This window comes from Rhipicephalus microplus, chromosome 3 (assembly GCF_043290135.1).
Source record: "Rhipicephalus microplus isolate Deutch F79 chromosome 3, USDA_Rmic, whole genome shotgun sequence".
Classification (NCBI taxonomy): Eukaryota; Metazoa; Arthropoda; class Arachnida; order Ixodida; family Ixodidae; genus Rhipicephalus; species Rhipicephalus microplus.
In genome coordinates, this window is record NC_134702.1 from 72722283 (window position 1) to 72739081 (window position 16799).

Here is a 16799-nt window from a genome sequence, read left to right on the forward strand (position 1 = left end):
GTGGGTAAGTAAATGTCATACAGCTTCATGGTTCTCGTTATATCGTCAGCCTTTATACTGCCTGCGATTCCTTCGGCATAAAGGATGAATCAGCGCCGGAGTAACGCCATCTGCCGTCGATAGCTCAGTTGGTAGAGCGGTGGACTGTATAGGTTTTAACTGCGTACATTCACAGGTCGCTGGTTCGAATCTGGCTTGACGGAGCAAGCTTTTTTGTAGTATTCTTTATGTTTTATTTAGTGATTTATTGCCACATGTGCAGCACCATAATGTATAAAGTGAATTAGAACATGTCATACGCGTCACAAAGTGTGCTGGCACCCAAAGTTTATATGCGAGACGATTGGGAAGGTTGTAGAAACATCGCAATTTTACTACCATCGGGGGTAAATACGCGTGAGAAGGTAATTAAATGTCATGCACCTTCATGGTTCTCGTTATTTCGTCAGCCTCAATACTGCCTGCGATCCCTTCGGCATAAAGGATTAATCAGCGCCTTGGTACTGCCGTCTTCCGTCGATAGCTCAGTTGGTAGAGCGGTGGACTGTAGAGGTTCCAACTGCGGATATCCATAGGTCGCTGGTTCGAATCCGGCTCGACGGAGCACGCTTTCTTTATTCTTAATGTTTTAATTAGTGATTTATTGCCACATGTGCAGCACCATAAACTACAAAGTGAATTAGAACATGTCATACGCGTCGCGAAGTGTGCTAGCACCCAAAGTTTATACGCGAGACGATTGGGAAGGTTGCAGAAACGTCGCCGTTTTACTAGCATCAGGGGTAAATACGCGTGAGTGGGTAAGTAAATGTCATGCAGCTTCATGGTTCTCGTTATATCGTCAGCCTTTATACTGCCTGCGATTCCTTGGGCATAAAGGATGAATCGGCGTCGTAGTACCGCCATCTGCCGTCGATAGCTCAGTTGGTAGAGCAGTGGACTGTATAGGTTTTAACTGCGTACATCCATAGGTCGCTGGTTCGAATCTGGCTCGATGGAGCAAGCTTTTTTGTGGTATTCTTTATGTTTTAATTAGTGATTTATTGCCACATGTGCAGCACCGTGTAGTATAAAGTGAATTAAAACATGTCATACGCGTCACAAAGTGTGCTGGCACCCAAAGTTTATATGCGAGACGATTGGGAAGGTTGTAGAAACGTTGCCATTTTACTAGCATAGGGGGTAAATACGCGTGAGAAGGTAATTAAATGTCATGCAGCTTCATGGTTCTCGTTATATCGTCAGCCTTTATACTGCCTGCGATTCCTTCGGCATAAAGGATGAATCAGCGCCGTAGTACTGCTATCTTCTGTCGATTGCTCAGTTGGTAGAACGGTGGACTGTAGAGGTTCGAACTGCGGACATCCATAGGTCGCTGGTTCGAATGCGGCTCAACGGAGCAATCTCTTTGTTGTAGTATTTATGTTTTAATTAGTGATATTCTGCCACATGTGCAGCACCATAATATACAAAGTGAATTAGAACATGTCATACGCGACGCAAAGTGCACTGGCACCCAAAGTTTATATGCGAGACGATTGGGAAGGTTGCAGAAACGTCGCCATTTTACTTGCATCGGTGGTAAATACGCGTGAGTGGGTGACGAAATGTCATGCAGCTTCATGGTTCTCGTTATTTCGTCAGCCTCTATACTGCCTGCGATTCCTTCGGCATAAAGGATGAATCTGCGCAGTAGCACCGCCGTCTGCCGTCGATATCTCAGTTGGTAGAGCGGTGGACTGTATATAATTTGACTGCGTACATTCATAGCTCGCTGGTTCGAATCCGGCTCGACGGAGCAAGCTTTTTTGTGTTATTCTTTATGTTTTAATTAGTGATTAATTTCCACATGTGCAGCACCATAATGTATAAAGTGAATTAGAACATGTCATACCCGTCACAAAGTGTGCTGGCACCCAAAGTTTACATGCGAGACGATTGAGAAGGTTGCAGAAACGTCGCCATTTTACTAGCATTGGGGGTAAATACGCGTGAATGGGTAAGTAAATGTCATGCAGCTTCATGGTTCTCGTTATTTCGTCAGTCTCTATACAGCCTGCGATTCCTTCGGTATAAAGGATGAATCAGCACCGTAGTACCGCCATCTTCCGTCGATAGCTCAGTTGGTAGAGCGGTGGACTGTAGAGGTTACAATTGCGGACATCCATAGGTCGCTGGTTTGAATCCGGCTATACGGAGCAAGCTTTTCGTTGTATTTTTTATGTTTTATTTAGTGATTTATTGCCACAAGTGCAGCACCATAATGTATGAAGTCATTCAGAACATGTCATACGCGTCTCAAAGTGTGCTGCCACCCAAAGTTTTTTATGCGAGACGATTGGGAAGGTTATTGAAACGTCGCCATTTTACTAGCATCGGGGGTAAATACGCGTGAGTGGGTAAGTAAATGTCATGCAGCTTCATGGTTCTCGTTATATCGTCAGCCTTTATACTGCCTGCGATTCCTTGGGCATAAAGGATGAATCAGCGCCGGAGTACCGCCATCTGCCGTCTTATAGCTCAGTTGGTAGAGCGGTGAACTGTGTAGGTTTTAACTGCGTACATTCATAGGTCGCTGGTTCGAATCTGGCTTGACGGAGCAAGCTTTTTTGTAGTATTCTTTATGTTTTACTTAGTGATTTATTGCCAAAAGTGCAGCACCATAATGTATGAAGTGAATTAGAACAAGTCATACGCGTCACAAAGTGTGCTGCCACCCAAAGTTTTTATGCGAGACGATTGGGAAGGTTGTTGAAACGTCGCCATTTTACTAGCATCGGGGGTAAATACGCGTGAGTGGATAAGTAAATGTCATGCAGCTTCATGGTTCTCGTTATTTCGTCAGCCTCTATAAAGCCTGCGATTCCTTGGGCATAAAGGATGAATCAGCACCGTTGTACCGCCATCTTCCGTCGATAGCTCAGTTGGTAGAGCGGTGGACTGTAGAGGTTACAATTGCGGACATCCATAGGTCGCTGGTTCGAATCCGGCTCGACGGAGCAAGCTTTTTTTATTCTTTATGTTTTAATACGTGAAAAATTGCCACATGTGCAGCACCATAATGTACCAAGTGAAATAGAACATGTCATACGTATCGCGAAGTGTGCTGGCACCCAAAGTTTATATGCGAGACGTTAGGGAAGGCTGCAGAAACGTCGCAGTTTTACTAGAATCGGGGGTAAATACGCGTGAGTGGGTAAGTAAATGTCATGCAGCTTCATGGTTCTCGTTATTTCGTCAGCCTCTATAAAGCCTGCGATTCCTTGGGCATAAAGGATGAATCAGCACCGTAGTACCGCCATCTTCCGTCGATAGCTCAGTTGGTAGAGCGGTGGACTGTAGAGGTTACAATTGCGGACATCCATAGGTCGCTGGTTCGAATCCGGCTCGACGGAGCAAGCTTTTTTTATTCTTTATGTTTTAATTAGTGAAAAATTGCCACATGTGCAGCACCATAATGTACCAAGTGAAATAGAACATGTCATACGTATCGCGAAGTGTGCTGGCACCCAAAGTTTATATGCGAGACGATTGGGAAGGTTGCAGAAACGTCGCAGTTTTACTAGCATCCGGGGTAAATACGCGTGAGTGGTTAATTAAATGTCATGCAGCTTTATGGTTCTCGTTATTTCGTCAGCCTCAATACTGCCTGCAATTCCTTCGACATAAAGGATGAATCAGCGCCGTGGTACCGACTTCTTCCGTCGATAGCTCAGTTGGTAGAGCAGTGGAATGTAGAGGTTTCAACTGTGGACATTCATAGGTCGCTGGTTCGAATCCGGCTCAACGGAGCAATCTTTTATATTTTTTCTTCATGTTTTATTGGTGATTTATTGCCACATGTGCAGCACCATAATGTATAAAGTGAATTAGAACATGTCATACGCGTCACAAAGTGTGCTGGCACCCAAAGTTTATATGCGAGACGATTGGGAAGGTTGCAGAAACGTCGCAGTTTTACTAGCATCGGGGGTAAATACGCGTGAGTGGTTAATTAAATGTCATGCAGCTTTAGGGTTCTCGTTATTTCGTCAGCCTCAATACTGCCTGCAATTTCTTCGGCATAAAGGATGAATCAGCGCCGGAGTACCGCCATCTGCCGTTGATAGCTCTGTTGGTAGAGCGGTGAACTGTATAGGTTTTAACTGCGTACATCCATAGGTCGCTGGTTCGAATCTGGCTCGACAGAGCAAGCTTTTTGTAGTATTCTTTATGTTTTAATTAGTGATTTATTGCCACATGTGCAGCACCATATTGTATAAAGTGAATTAGAACATGTCATACGCGTCACAAAGTGTGCTGGCACCCAAAGTTTATATGCGAGACGATTGGGAAAGTTGTAGAAACGTCGCCATTTTACTAGCATCAGGGGTAAATACGCGTGAGAAGGTAAGTAAATGTCATGCACCTTCATGGTTCTCGTTATTTCGTCAGCCTCAATAATGCCTGCGATCCCTTCGGAATGAAGGATGAATCAGCGCCTTGGTACCGCCGTCTTCCGTCGATAACTCAGTTGGTAGAGCGGTGGACTGAGGAGGTTCCAACTGCGGACATCCATAGGTCGCTGGTTCGAATCCGGCTCGACGGAGCAAGCTTTTTTTATTCTTTATGTTTTAATTAGTGAAAAATTGCCACATGTGCAGCACCATAATGTACCAAGTGAAATAGAACATGTCATACAAGTCGCGAAGTGTGCTGGCACCCAAAGTTTGTATGCGAGACGATTGGGAAGGTTCTAGAAATGTCGCCATCTTACTAGCATCGGGGGAATATACGCGTGAGAGGTTAATTAAATGTCATGCAGCTTTATGGTTCTCGTTATTTCGTCAGCCTCAATACTGCCTGCAATTCCTTCGACATAAAGGATGAATCAGCGCCGTGGTACCGACTTCTTCCGTCAATAGCTCAGTTGGTAGAGCAGTGGAATGTAGAGGTTTCAACTGTGGACATTCATAGGTCGCTGGTTCGAATCCGGCTCAACGGAGCAATCTTTTATATTTTTTTCTTCATGTTTTATTAGTGATTTATTGCCACATGTGCAGCACCATAATGTATAAAGTGAATTAGAACATGTCATACGCGTCACAAAGTGTGCTGGCACCCAAAGATTATATGCGAGACGATTGGGAAGGTTGCAGAAACGTCGCAGTTTTACTAGCATCGGGGGTAAATACGCGTGAGTGGTTAATTAAATGTCATGCAGCTTTAGGGTTCTCGTTATTTCGTCAGCCTCAATACTGCCTGCAATTCCTTCGGCATAAAGGATGAATCAGCGCCGGAGTACCGCCATCTGCCGTTGATAGCTCAGTTGGTAGAGCAGTGAACTGTATAGGTTTTAACTGCGTACATCCATAGGTCGCTGGTTCGAATCTGGCTCGACAGAGCAAGCTTTTTTGTAGTATTCTTTATGTTTTAATTAGTGATTTATTGCCACATGTGCAGCACCATAATGTATTAAGTGAAATAGAACATGTCACACGCGTCACAAAGTGTGCTGGCACCCAAAGTTTATATGCGAGACGATTGGGAAGGTTGTAGAAACGTCGCCATTTTACTAGCATCGGGGGTAAATACGCGTGAGAAGGTAAATAAATGTCATGCACCTTCATGGTTCTCGTTATTTCGTCAGCCTGAATACTGCCTGCAATCCCTTCGGAATAAAGGATGAATCAGCGCCTTGGTACCGCCGTCTTCCGTCGATAGCTCAGTTGGTAGAGCGGTGGACTGTAGAGGTTCCAACTGCGGATATCCATAGGTCGCTGGTTCGAATCCGGCTCGACGGAGCAAGCTTTTTCATTCTTTATGTTTTAATTAGTGATTTATTGCCACATGTGCAGCACCATAATGTACAAAGTGAATTTGAACATGTCATACGCGTCGCGAAGTGTGCTGGCACCCAAAGTTTGTATGCGAGACGATTGGGAAGGTTCTAGAAATGTCGCCATCTTACTAGCATCGGGGGAATATACGCGTGAGAGGTTAATTAAATGTCATGCAGCTTTATGGTTCTCGTTATTTCGTCAGCCTCAATACTGCCTGCAATTCCTTCGACATAAAGGATGAATCAGCGCCATGGTACCGACTTCTTCCGTCGATAGCTCAGTTGGTAGAGCAGTGGAATGTAGAGGTTTCAACTGTGGACATTCATAGGTCGCTGGTTCGAATCCGGCTCAACGGAGCAATCTTTTTTATTTTTTTCTTCATGTTTTATTAGTGCTTTATTGCCACATGTGCAGCACCATAACGTACAATGTGAATAAAACATGCCATACGCGACACAAAGTGTGCTGGCACCCAAAGTTTATATGCGAGACGATTGGGAAGGTTGTAGAAACGTCGCCATTTTACTAGCATCGGGGGTAAATACGCGTGAGAAGGTAAATAAATGTCATGCAGCTTCATGGTTCTCGTTATTTCGTCAGCCTCAATACTGCCTGCAATTCCTTCGACATAAAGGATGAATCAGCGCCGTGCTACCGACTTCTTCCGTCGATAGCTCAGTTTTTTATTTATTTATTTATAAATACTGCGATCCTTCAGCTGAAAGATCATGGCAGGGTGGGAAAAAAATGTTCGAGAATCGGTACATACAAAAAAAAATAATGAAAACACAATAAATCGTACGATTTGAATATACAAGGCGAAGGTTCACAAACGCTTATTTCAACAAATTTTTCGAGTAACATAACACATAATAACGTAACACGTAGAATACGGGTTATAGACTAACACAATAATTACAATAAAACAAATAATACAATGCAATGTGTAGTGATGGTTTAGGCGATGCTGTTTTCAAACAATGACAGTTTGTTCTGTAAAACGACATCATTTGTCAGGCTATTCCAGTCATTAATAGTTCTAGGGAAGAACGAATACTTGTGGCAGTTAATCCGTGAAGGTAAAGGAGTTATCGTTTTACTATGTCGCTTGCGAGTTGCGTAACCGGAAGAATACCGAAGAATGCCTGCATTGTCAACATTTAAATGACCATTTATTAATTGATAGAAAAACTTAAGCCGGCAAGTGCGGTTTCTGTCCACAACGGGTTGCAGACCGCTTTTTACCAATAATTCAGATACGGATGTTCTACCGTAGGAGTTATAAATAAAACGTAAGCCCTTGTTCTGCACTTTTTCTAATTGATTAATGTTACGTTTAGTGAATGGATCCCATATTATTACAGCATATTCCAACATTGGACGAATGAGTGTTTTATATGCCAACATGCGTACAGACGGGGTAGAATATTTTAAGGATCGCTTTAGAAAAAAAAGTTTCCGTAGACATTGACCTGTAGTTATATCGACGTGTTTGTTCCAGTTTAGATCATTAGTTATCCATACTCCAAGGTACTTGTATTCTGCAACTTCTGTAAGATTGACGCTATTTGTGCCGTACTGATAACATAAAGGATTTTTCTTTAGTGTTATTTTCATATAAACAGTTTTGTTGTAATTAATCGACATTTGCCATTCCTGGCACCAAAAGACGACCTTGTTGAATTGATTATTGAGCCTTATCTGATCTCCAGCATTTGATACCTTCGTGTATAATACACAATCATCAGCATAAAGCTTTACACTTACAGAAAGGTCATTCGTTATATCATTTATGTATAATAGAAAAAAAAGAGGTCCGAGGACCGAGCCCTGAGGTACGCCGGAATCCACAGGAAGTTTGCTGGAACAACTGTCATTAAATGAAACAAATTGTTGCCTGTTTTCAAGATACGCTCGTATCCATACTATAAGTTTCGGATTTTTCAAGATATATTGCAATTTATGAAGTAATTTTTTATGTGAAACTTTATCAAAGGCCTTTTGGAAGTCCATAAAAATGGCATCTAGCTGTTCACCTTCATTTAGTGCGGTAGCAAAATCATGGATGGTTTCAACCAGCTGTGTAGTGGTAGAATATCCACGTCTAAATCCATGCTGCACTTTTGTTAGTACTTTGTGTTCATCAAGAAATGTAACAATCTGTTTGTGAATTATGTGCTCGAGAATTTTACAAGCTGTAGAGGTTAACGAAACTGGTCGATAATTTTTTATTTGAGTTTTATCACCTGCTTTGTGTAGAGGCTTAATTCGAGCAATCTTCCAGTCCTCAGGGAGTACACCTTCGTTCAAAGACCTAGTATATAACACACACAAATATTTCGCGCACCACTCTGCGTACCGTTTTAAGAAGGCATTCGGTATCTCATCTGGTCCAACAGATTTCTTAACATCCAGATTTAGCAATAAATTTAAGATACCCTCTTCAGAAATAGTGACATCTGATATTGGTGGTAGGTTCGCATCGAAAGGTGGGAGATGATTATTATCTTTTGTATAGACGCTGTTGAAATAGTTATTAAAGGCCGTACAGACAGCTTTTTCATCACTCTCTAATTTTCCATCTAAAAGAAATACATCGGTAGAGCACGTGCCCGGAGTGACCTCTTTCCAAAATTTTCTTGGACACGTTTTAATAAATGACGGCAATTTTTCGTTAAAATACTTTTCTTTGTCACGAAAAGATTTTTCTTTAATTTCTTCACGTATATTGCAAATAGTTGTTTTTAAATTAGGACTGTTAGCCTTGTTCGACCTTTTTTTTAACCGTTTCAACTTTCGCTTCAGCTGTAACGTCTCTCTTGTTATCCAGGGATTGTGATTCTCTACTTTCTTTGTAATTAAAGGGATAAAACGCTGCACACAATCTTCAATCATTCTCTTAAAGCAAAGCCACAGATCTTCAACGCTACGATTACTTGCATTGAAATGATCATATTCAAAGGCCAGAACATCAATTATAGATTCATCATCTGCTTTTGAAAAATTGGGAAATTTCTTCACCATCCTCTGCTGACTAAGTTCAACTCCCTTTAGCTTTAGTACCACAGCCTTGTGATCCGATATGCCATTTGTGACGCTGCACAACATGCTTTCTTTTATATTGCCACTTACAAGTTATATATCTAGGATAGATTTCGTCCCCTGATCTATTCTGGTAGGGTCGGTGACTATTTGCGTCAAATCATATTGAAACATGATATCGGATATTTGAGTATCCGCAGCTTGACATGGGTCTGATATAAACGTTTCCCAATTCATATTTGGCATATTAAAATCTCCCGCTATGATTAATTTATCTTCGGTTTTTACGTGACAATGAAGGTAATCCTTAAGCTTTGCGATAACATCAAGGGAAGCATTTGGTGGCCTGTAAACGACACCAAGAAGATATTTAATATTGCCAATATACACTTTACAGAAGATGCTTTCTATGTCTTGAACGTCTGGCATTTTTACGACACGTGTATTATTCCTAAAAAGAATAGCAACGCCCCCTCCCCTCCCATTTCGATCCTTACGGAACACTCTGTAATTTTTCGGCACAAACTCACTATCAAAAACATCATCTCGTAGCCATGTCTCAGTTAGTAATACAATATCTGGGTCATGTGCTAAAAGCATGCCTTCCAATTTCTCAGCCTTATTAACAATACTGCGGCAATTTACATTTAACACCACTAAGCATCGTTCATCTAGTTTCCCCGAACCTTAATTTGGTTAGATAACTTATATCTTGTATTCTTATTATCATCCCAGCAAAAAAACTTTCCATCAATGCTTATTTTGTCAAAAACTAACTTCACTTTAGATCCACTTGCACGCTCGCGCGACGAACTTTGCCACAACTTTTTTCTGATATCACGTACACGAGCGGAAAAGTCTTCACTTATCGACAGCTCGGTGCCCTTCAGCTTGGAACACCTCTGCAGAATAGCTACCTTGTCTCGGTAATCGAGTATTTTTATAATTACTGGGCGTTTTTTGCCATTCTTTTTTCCCAATCTGTGACATCTTTCTATGCCCCTGACATTCACTCCCAGCTTTCCCTCAAACAAGTCCTTTTTTATTGTTTCAGTAAGGTCAGCAGTCGTTTCATTAGCTTCTTCCCCTAGGCCAAAAACAATCAAGTTATTTCGTCGACTTCTGTTCTCTAACTCGTCAATTTTTTTGACCGCGAATTCAAAGTCTTTCTCAAGCTGTGTTGCTCTTTGCTTTAAGTCGTTTACATCTGTTTTCAGTTCAATCAAAGGTTTTGTCTGTATTTCGACGGAACTCATCCTTTCAGTCAAGCTAGCAACTTCTTTTTCGATTTTTTCTTGTTTTGATAAGACACTGTTCATCATATCAGTGATGTGTTTTTGTCCTGAAAGAAGCTGCTGCAGTATTTCTTTATCTGAAGGGCCTGGGTTTGCTTCAATATCCCCGCAAACTAACAAATCCACGCCAAAAGCACAAATGCATGAAAAAAAGCTACCAAGTGGGCGTGGCAGCAACACTAAAAAGCGGTTTTCACTGCGGTAACATGGCGTAGGCAAGTAGGAACTAACCTGCACCACAAAGACGAATGGTTTGGTGAGCATTTCGCCCTGAGTGCCGCTGCCTGGCCCACTGAAGTTCGACGGAGGTACGTGGCTTCTTATAGCCGTTGGAAGGTCCGAGGTTGCTGACGTCACCGATGTTGGCGCATGCGTCGGAGTCGGGACTAAGGAAAGGGCGGCTTCTTCGATAAGACAACGGTGACCACGCAGCGGAATCTCGATGCCGTGAAGCTCCTTCCAGCCATGTGATGGGTCTGTCAAAACGGATTTATATTCAGCAGCTTCCGTTCCGAAGATGGTCGCCACAACCTGCACCACAAAGACGAATGGTTTGGTGAGCATTTCGCCCTGAGTGCCGCTGCCTGGCCCACTGAAGTTCGACGGAGGTACGTGGCTTCTTATAGCCGTTGGAAGGTCCGAGGTTGCTGACGTCACCGATGTTGGCGCATGCGTCGGAGTCGGGACTAAGGAAAGGGCGGCTTCTTCGATAAGACAACGGTGACCACGCAGCGGAATCTCGATGCCGTGAAGCTCCTTCCAGCCATGTGATGGGTCTGTCAAAACGGATTTATATTCAGCAGCTTCCGTTCCGAAGATGGTCGCCACAACCTGCACCACAAAGACGAATGGTTTGGTGAGCATTTCGCCCTGAGTGCCGCTGCCTGGCCCACTGAAGTTCGACGGAGGTACGTGGCTTCTTATAGCCGTTGGAAGGTCCGAGGTTGCTGACGTCACCGATGTTGGCGCATGCGTCGGAGTCGGGACTAAGGAAAGGGCGGCTTCTTCGATAAGACAACGGTGACCACGCAGCGGAATCTCGATGCCGTGAAGCTCCTTCCAGCCATGTGATGGGTCTGTCAAAACGGATTTATATTCAGCAGCTTCCGTTCCGAAGATGGTCGCCACAACCTGCACCACAAAGACGAATGGTTTGGTGAGCATTTCGCCCTGAGTGCCGCTGCCTGGCCCACTGTCGCGTTGGTAGAGCAGTGGAATGTAGAGGTTTCAACTGTGGACATTCATAGGTCGCTGGTTCGAATCCGGCTCAACGGAGCAATCTTTTTTGTTTTTTTCTTCATGGTTTATTAGTGATTTATTGCCACATGTGCAGCACCATAATGTATAAAGTGAATTAGAACATGTCATACGCGTCACAAAGTGTGCTGGCACCCAAAGATTATATGCGAGACGATTGGGAAGGTTGCAGAAACGTCGCCATTTTACTAGCATTGGGGTAAATACGCGTGAGTGGGTAAGTAAATGTCATGCAGCTTCATGGTTCTCGTTATTTCGTCAGCCTCTATACAGCCTGCGATTCCTTCGGTATAAAGGATGAATCAGCACCGTAGTACCGCCATCTACCGTCGATAGCTCAGTTGGTAGAGCGGTGGACTGTATAGGTTTTAACTGCGTACATCCATAGGTCGCTGGTTCGAATATGGCTCGACGGAGCAAGCTTTTTTGTAGTATTCTTTATGTTTTAATTAGTGATTTATTGCCACATGTGCAGCACCATAATGTATGAAGTGAATTAGAACATGTCATACGCGTCACAAAGTGTGCTGGCACCCAAAGTTTATATGCGAGACGATTGGGAAGGTTGTAGAAACGTCGCCATTTTACTAGCATCGGGGGTAAATACGCGTGAGAAGGTAATTAAATGTCATGCGCCTTCATGGTTCTCGTTATTTCGTCAGCCTCAATACTGCCTGCGATCCCTTCGGCATAAAGGATGAATCAGCGCCTTGGTACCGCCATCTTCCGTCGATAGCTCAGTTGGTAGAGCGGTGGACTGTAGAGGTTCCAACTGCGGATATCCATAGGTCGATGGTTCGAATCCGGCTCGACGGAGCAAGCTTTTTTTATTCTTTATGTTTTAATTAGTGATTTATTGCCACATGTGCAGCACCATAAACTACAAATTGAATTAGAACATGTCCTACGCGTCGCGAAGTGTGCTAGCACCCAAAGTTTATATGCGAGACAATTGGGAAGGTTGCAGAAACGTCGCCGTTTTACTAGCATCAGGGGTAAATACGCGTGAGTGGGAAAGTAAATGTAATGAAGCTTCATGGTTCTCGTTATATCTTCAGCCTTTATACTGCCTGCGATTCCTTCGGCATAAAGGATGAATCAGCGTCGTAGTACCGCCATCTGCCGTCAATAGCTCAGTTGGTAGAGCGGTGGACAGTATAGGTTTTAACTGCGTACATCCATAGGTCGCTGGTTTGAATCCGGCTCGACGGAGCAAGCTTTTTTGTGGTATTCTTTATGTTTTAATTAGTGATTTATCGCCACATGTGCAGCAGCATAATGTATAAAGTGAAATAAAACATGTCATACGCGTCACAAAGTGTGCTGGCACACAAAGTTTATATGCGAGACGATTTGGAAGCTTGTATAAACGTCGCCATTTTAATAGCATCGGGGGTAAATACGCGTTGGAAGGTAAATAAATGTCATGCAGCTTCGTGGTTCTCGTTATTTCGTCAGCCTCAATACTGCCTGCGATCCCTTCGGCATACAGGAAGAATCAGCGCCTTTGCACCGCCATCTTCCGTCGATAGCTCAGTTGGTAGAGCGGTGGACTGTAGAGGTTCCAACTTCGGATATCCATAGGTCGCTGGTTCAAATGCGGCTCGACGGATCAAGCTTTTTTTATTCTTTATGTTTTAATTAGTGATTTATTGCCACATGTGCAGCACCATAACGTACAAAGTGAATTAGAACATGTCATACGCGTCGCGAAGTGTGCTGGCACCAGAAGTTCATATGCGAGACGATTGGGAAGGTTGCAGAAACGTCGCCGTTTTACTAGCATCAGGGGTAAATACGCTTGAGTGGGTAGAGTGGGTAAGTAAATGTCACGAAGCTTCATGGTTCTCGTTATATCGTCAGCCTTTATACTGCCTGCGATTGTTTCGGCATAAAGGATGAATCAGCGTCGTAGTACCGCCATGTGCCGTCGATAGCTCAGTTGGTAGAGCGGTGGACAGTATAGGTTTTAACTGCGTACATCCATAGGTCGCTGGTTTGAATCCGGCTCGACGGAGCAAGCTTTTTTGTAGTATTCTTTATGTTTTAATTAGTGATTTATTGCCAAAAGTGCAGCACCATAATGTATGAAGTGAATTAGAACAAGTCATACGCGTCACAAAGTGTGCTGCCACCCAAAGTTTTTATGCGAGACGATTGGGAAGGTTGTTGAAACGTCGCCATTTTACTAGCATCGGGGGTAAATACGCGTGAGTGGGTAAGTAAATGTCATGCAGCTTCATGGTTCTCGTTATTTCGTCAGCCTCTATAAAGCCTGCGATTCCTTGGGCATAAAGGATGAATCAGCACCGCAGTACCGCCATCTTCCGTCGATAGCTCAGTTGGTAGAGCGGTGGACTGTAGAGGTTACAATTGCGGACATCCATAGGTCGCTGGTTCGAATCCGGCTCGACGGAGCAAGCTTTTTTTATTCTTTATGTTTTAATTAGTGAAAAATTGCCACATGTGCAGCACCATAATGTACCAAGTGAAATAGAACATGTCATACGCGTCGCGAAGTGTGCTGGCACCCATAGTTTGTATGCGAGACGATTGGGAAGGTTCTAGAAATGTCGCCATCTTACTAGCATCGGGGGAATATACGCGTGAGAGGTTAATTGAATGTCATGCAGCTTTATGGTTCTCGTTATTTCGTCAGCCTCAATACTGCCTGCAATTCCTTCGACATAAAGGATGAATCAGCGCCGTGGTACCGACTTCTTCCGTCAATAGCTCAGTTGGTAGAGCAGTGGAATGTAGAGGTTTCAACTGTGGACATTCATAGGTCGCTGGTTCGAATCCGGCTCAACGGAGCAATCTTTTATATTTTTTTCTTCATGTTTTATTAGTGATTTATTGCCACATGTGCAGCACCATAATGTATAAAGTGAATTAGAACATGTCATACGCGTTACAAAGTGTGCTGGCACCCAAAGATTATATGCGAGACGATTGGGAAGGTTGCAGAAACGTCGCAGTTTTACTGCATCGGGGGTAAATACGCGTGTGTGGTTAATTAAATGTCATGCAGCTTTAGGGTTCTCGTTATTTCGTCAGCCTCAATACTGCCTGCAATTCCTTCGGCATAAAGGATGAATCAGCGCCGGAGTACCGCCATCTGCCGTTGATAGCTCAGTTGGTAGAGCAGTGAACTGTATAGGTTTTAACTGCGTACATCCATAGGTCGCTGGTTCGAATCTGGCTCGACAGAGCAAGCTTTTTTGTAGTATTCTTTATGTTTTAATTAGTGATTTATTGCCACATGTGCAGCACCATAATGTATTAAGTGAAATAGAACATGTCACACGCGTCACAAAGTGTGCTGGCACCCAAAGTTTATATGCGAGACGATTGGGAAGGTTGTAGAAACGTCGCCATTTTACTAGCATCGGGGGTAAATACGCGTGAGAAGGTAAATAAATGTCATGCACCTTAATGGTTCTCGTTATTTCGTCAGCCTCAATACTGCCTGCGATCCCTTCGGAATAAAGGATGAATCAGCGCCTTGGTACCGCCGTCTTCCGTCGATAGCTCAGTTGGTAGAGCGGTGGAATGTAGAGGTTCCAACTGCGGATATCCATAGGTCGCTGGTTCGAATCCGGCTCGACGGAGCAAGCTTTTTCATTCTTTATGTTTTAATTAGTGATTTATTGCCACATGTGCAGCACCATAATGTACAAAGTGAATTTGAACATGTCATACGCGTCGCGAAGTGTGCTGGCACCCAAAGTTTATATGCGAGACGATTGGGAAGGTTGTAGAAACGTCGCCATTTTACTAGCATCGGGGGTAAATACGCGTGAGAGGTTAATTAAATGTCATGCAGCTTTATGGTTCTCGTTATTTCGTCAGCCTCAATACTGCCTGCAATTCCTTCGACATAAAGGATGAATCAGCGCGATGGTACCGACTTCTTCCGTCGATAGCTCAGTTGGTAGAGCAGTGGAATGTAGAGGTTTCAACTGTGGACATTCATAGGTCGCTGGTTCGAATCCGGCTCAACGGAGCAATCTTTTTTACTTTTTTCTTCATGTTTTATTAGTGATTTATTGCCACATGTGCAGCACCATAACGTACAATGTGAATAAAACATGTCATACGCGACACAAAGTGTGCTGGCACCCAAAGTTTATATGCGAGACGATTGGGAAGGTTGTAGAAACGTCGTCATTTTACTAGCATCGGGGGTAAATACGCGTGAGAAGGTAAATAAATGTCATGCAGCTTCATGGTTCTCGTTATTTCGTCAGCCTCAATACTGCCTGCAATTCCTTCGACATAAAGGATGAATCAGCGCCGTGCTACCGACTTCTTCCGTCGATAGCTCAGTTGGTAGAGCAGTGGAATGTAGAGGTTTCAACTGTGGACATTCATAGGTCGCTGGTTCAAATCCGGCTCAACGGAGCAATCTTTTTTGTTTTTTTCTTCATGGTTTATTAGTGATTTATTGCCACATGTGCAGCACCATAATGTATAAAGTGAATTAGAACATGTCATACGCGTCACAAAGTGTGCTGGCACCCAAAGTTTATATGCAAGACGATTGGGAAGGTTGCAGAAACGTCGCCATTTTACTAGCATTGAGGTAAATACGCGTGAGTGGGTAAGTAAATGTCATGCAGCTTCCTGGTTCTCGTTATTTCGTCAGCCTCTATACAGCCTGCGATTCCTTCGGTATAAAGGATGAATCAGCACCGTAGTACCGCCATCTACCGTCGATAGCTCAGTTGGTAGAGCGGTGGACTGTATAGGTTTTAACTGCGTACATCCATAGGTCGCTGGTTCGAATATGGCCCGACGGAGCAAGCTTTTTTGTAGTATTCTTTATGTTTTAATTAGTGATTTATTGCCACATGTGCAGCACCATAATGTATGAAGTGAATTAGAACATGTCATACGCGTCACAAAGTGTGCTGGCACCCAAAGTTTATATGCGAGACGATTGGGAAGGTTGTAGAAACGTCGCCATTTTACTAGCATCGGGGGTAAATACGCGTGAGAAGGTAATTAAATGTCATGCGCCTTCATGGTTCTCGTTATTTCGTCAGCCTCAATACTGCCTGCGATCCCTTCGGCATAAAGGATGAATCAGCGCCTTGGTACCGCCATCTTCCGTCGATAGCTCAGTTGGTAGAGCGGTGGACTGTAGAGGTTCCAACTGCGGATATCCATAGGTCGATGGTTCCAATCCGGCTCGACGGAGCAAGCTTTTTTTATTCTTTATGTTTTAATTAGTGATTTATTGCCACATGTGCAGCACCATAAACTACAAATTGAATTAGAACATGTCCTACGCGTCGCGAAGTGTGCTGGCACCAGAAGTTCATATGCGAGACGATTGGGAAGGTTGCAGAAACGTCGCCGTTTCACTAGCATCAGGGGT

The 16799-nt window shown here is 43.6% G+C and overlaps 1 protein-coding gene and 19 non-coding genes across 20 annotated transcripts in view; all 20 read left to right on the top strand.

Moving 5' to 3' along the window:
• The window catches only part of LOC142803787 (uncharacterized), a 373950-nt gene that overhangs the window by 275088 nt on the left and 82063 nt on the right, over positions 1 to 16799 (top strand). The gene's annotated exons all lie outside the window — the stretch shown is intronic.
• TRNAY-GUA (transfer RNA tyrosine (anticodon GUA)) lies at positions 114 to 203 on the top strand. Its single transcript is given in 2 exon segments — positions 114 to 150; positions 168 to 203. It is a non-coding gene; the product is annotated as a tRNA-Tyr (tRNA).
• On the top strand, positions 514 to 603 carry TRNAY-GUA (transfer RNA tyrosine (anticodon GUA)). Its single transcript is given in 2 exon segments — positions 514 to 550; positions 568 to 603. It is a non-coding gene; the product is annotated as a tRNA-Tyr (tRNA).
• TRNAY-GUA (transfer RNA tyrosine (anticodon GUA)) lies at positions 910 to 999 on the top strand. The gene is given in 2 exon segments: positions 910 to 946; positions 964 to 999. It is a non-coding gene; the product is annotated as a tRNA-Tyr (tRNA).
• TRNAY-GUA (transfer RNA tyrosine (anticodon GUA)) lies at positions 2108 to 2199 on the top strand. The gene is given in 2 exon segments: positions 2108 to 2145; positions 2163 to 2199. It is a non-coding gene; the product is annotated as a tRNA-Tyr (tRNA).
• Positions 2910 to 2999, top strand: TRNAY-GUA (transfer RNA tyrosine (anticodon GUA)). The gene is given in 2 exon segments: positions 2910 to 2946; positions 2964 to 2999. It is a non-coding gene; the product is annotated as a tRNA-Tyr (tRNA).
• On the top strand, positions 3306 to 3395 carry TRNAY-GUA (transfer RNA tyrosine (anticodon GUA)). The gene is given in 2 exon segments: positions 3306 to 3342; positions 3360 to 3395. It is a non-coding gene; the product is annotated as a tRNA-Tyr (tRNA).
• Positions 3702 to 3791, top strand: TRNAY-GUA (transfer RNA tyrosine (anticodon GUA)). The gene is given in 2 exon segments: positions 3702 to 3738; positions 3756 to 3791. It is a non-coding gene; the product is annotated as a tRNA-Tyr (tRNA).
• Positions 4499 to 4588, top strand: TRNAL-GAG (transfer RNA leucine (anticodon GAG)). The gene is given in 2 exon segments: positions 4499 to 4535; positions 4553 to 4588. It is a non-coding gene; the product is annotated as a tRNA-Leu (tRNA).
• On the top strand, positions 5694 to 5783 carry TRNAY-GUA (transfer RNA tyrosine (anticodon GUA)). Its single transcript is given in 2 exon segments — positions 5694 to 5730; positions 5748 to 5783. It is a non-coding gene; the product is annotated as a tRNA-Tyr (tRNA).
• On the top strand, positions 6089 to 6178 carry TRNAY-GUA (transfer RNA tyrosine (anticodon GUA)). Its single transcript is given in 2 exon segments — positions 6089 to 6125; positions 6143 to 6178. It is a non-coding gene; the product is annotated as a tRNA-Tyr (tRNA).
• On the top strand, positions 11743 to 11832 carry TRNAY-GUA (transfer RNA tyrosine (anticodon GUA)). Its single transcript is given in 2 exon segments — positions 11743 to 11779; positions 11797 to 11832. It is a non-coding gene; the product is annotated as a tRNA-Tyr (tRNA).
• TRNAY-GUA (transfer RNA tyrosine (anticodon GUA)) lies at positions 12143 to 12232 on the top strand. The gene is given in 2 exon segments: positions 12143 to 12179; positions 12197 to 12232. It is a non-coding gene; the product is annotated as a tRNA-Tyr (tRNA).
• Positions 12939 to 13028, top strand: TRNAY-GUA (transfer RNA tyrosine (anticodon GUA)). Its single transcript is given in 2 exon segments — positions 12939 to 12975; positions 12993 to 13028. It is a non-coding gene; the product is annotated as a tRNA-Tyr (tRNA).
• Positions 13344 to 13433, top strand: TRNAY-GUA (transfer RNA tyrosine (anticodon GUA)). The gene is given in 2 exon segments: positions 13344 to 13380; positions 13398 to 13433. It is a non-coding gene; the product is annotated as a tRNA-Tyr (tRNA).
• On the top strand, positions 13744 to 13833 carry TRNAY-GUA (transfer RNA tyrosine (anticodon GUA)). The gene is given in 2 exon segments: positions 13744 to 13780; positions 13798 to 13833. It is a non-coding gene; the product is annotated as a tRNA-Tyr (tRNA).
• TRNAY-GUA (transfer RNA tyrosine (anticodon GUA)) lies at positions 14938 to 15027 on the top strand. Its single transcript is given in 2 exon segments — positions 14938 to 14974; positions 14992 to 15027. It is a non-coding gene; the product is annotated as a tRNA-Tyr (tRNA).
• Positions 15333 to 15422, top strand: TRNAY-GUA (transfer RNA tyrosine (anticodon GUA)). The gene is given in 2 exon segments: positions 15333 to 15369; positions 15387 to 15422. It is a non-coding gene; the product is annotated as a tRNA-Tyr (tRNA).
• On the top strand, positions 15731 to 15820 carry TRNAY-GUA (transfer RNA tyrosine (anticodon GUA)). The gene is given in 2 exon segments: positions 15731 to 15767; positions 15785 to 15820. It is a non-coding gene; the product is annotated as a tRNA-Tyr (tRNA).
• On the top strand, positions 16529 to 16618 carry TRNAY-GUA (transfer RNA tyrosine (anticodon GUA)). The gene is given in 2 exon segments: positions 16529 to 16565; positions 16583 to 16618. It is a non-coding gene; the product is annotated as a tRNA-Tyr (tRNA).